The 1,340-nt window shown below is 39.1% G+C and overlaps 1 non-coding gene across 1 annotated transcript; it reads right to left on the bottom strand.

The window, feature by feature from the left end:
• Positions 1 to 471: 471 nt before the first annotated feature.
• On the bottom strand, positions 472 to 579 carry LOC112793467 (small nucleolar RNA R71). The gene has a single exon (XR_003198156.1). It is a non-coding gene; the product is annotated as a small nucleolar RNA R71 (small nucleolar RNA).
• Between the last annotated feature and the right edge of the window lie 761 nt (positions 580 to 1,340).

Below are 1,340 nucleotides of genomic sequence, written 5' to 3'. Positions count from 1 at the left end.
CTAAAGAAGAAGCTAAGAGAAGCTAAAGCACAACAATCCAAAGAGAACCTTACAGAGAATCTCGAAAAAGAAGGAGACATGGCCGAACCCAACAACAATGCAAGGAAGATGCTTGGTGACTTTACTGCACCAAGTTCCAACTTACATGGAAGAAGCATCTCAATCCCTGCCATTGGAGCAAACAATTTTGAGCTAAAGCCTCAATTAGTTTCTCTGATGCAACAGAATTGCAAATTTTATGGACTTTCATCAGAAGATCCTTTTTAGTTCTTAACTGAGTTCTTGCAGATCTGTGATACTGTTAAGACCAATGGAGTTGATCCAGAGGTCTATAAGCTTATGCTTTTCCCTTTTGCTGTAAGAGACAGAGCTAGAATATGGTTGGACTCTCAACCTAAAGATAGCCTGAACTCTTGGGATAAGCTGGTCACGACTTTCTTAGCCAAGTTTTTTCCTCCTCAAAAGCTAAGCAAGCTTAGAGTAGATGTTCAAACCTTCAGACAAAAAGAAGGTGAATTCCTCTATGAAGCTTGGGAGAGATACAAGCAATTGACCAAAAAGTGTCCTTCTGACATGCTTTCAGAATAGACCATCCTGGATATATTCTATGATGGTTTGTCTGAATTGTCTAAGATGTCATTGGACCATTCTGCAGGTGGATCTATTCACCTAAAGAAAATGCCTGTAGAAGCTCAGGAACTCATTGAAATGGTTACAAATAACCAGTTCATGTACACTTCTGAAAGGAATCCTATGAGTAATGGGACGCCTCAGAGGAAGAGAGTTCTTGAAATTGATGCTCTGAATGCCATATTGGCTCAGAACAAAATGTTGACTCAACAAGTCAATTTGATTTCTCAGAGTCTGAATAGATTGCAAAATGCATCCAATAGTACTAAAGAGGCATCTTCTGAAGAAGAAGCTTATGATCCTGAGAACCCTACAATGGCAGAAGTGAATTACATGGGTGAAGCCTATGGAAACACCTATAATTCCTTATGGAGAAATCATCCAAATTTCTCATGGAAGGATCAACAAAAGCCTCTACATGGCTTTAATAATGGTGGAAGAAATAGGTTTAGCAATAGCAAGTATTTTCCATCATCCTCTCAGCAACAGATAGAGAATTCTGAGCAGAGCCCCTCTAGCTTAGTAAACATAGTCTCTGATCTATCTAAGGCCACTCTAAGTTTTATGAATGAAACAAGATCCTCCATTAGAAATTTGGAGGCATAAATGGGCCAGCTGAGTAAAAGAGTCACTGAAACTCCTTTTATTACTCTCCTAAGCAATACAGAAGAGAATCCAAAAAGAGAGTGCAATGCCATAACCTTACTTAG

Source organism: Arachis hypogaea, chromosome 3 (genome assembly GCF_003086295.3).
Source record: "Arachis hypogaea cultivar Tifrunner chromosome 3, arahy.Tifrunner.gnm2.J5K5, whole genome shotgun sequence".
In the NCBI taxonomy this organism is placed as follows: domain Eukaryota; kingdom Viridiplantae; phylum Streptophyta; class Magnoliopsida; order Fabales; family Fabaceae; genus Arachis; species Arachis hypogaea.
The sequence above is the reverse complement of the archived record's forward strand: the minus strand, read 5'-3'. Positions and strand labels throughout refer to the sequence as shown.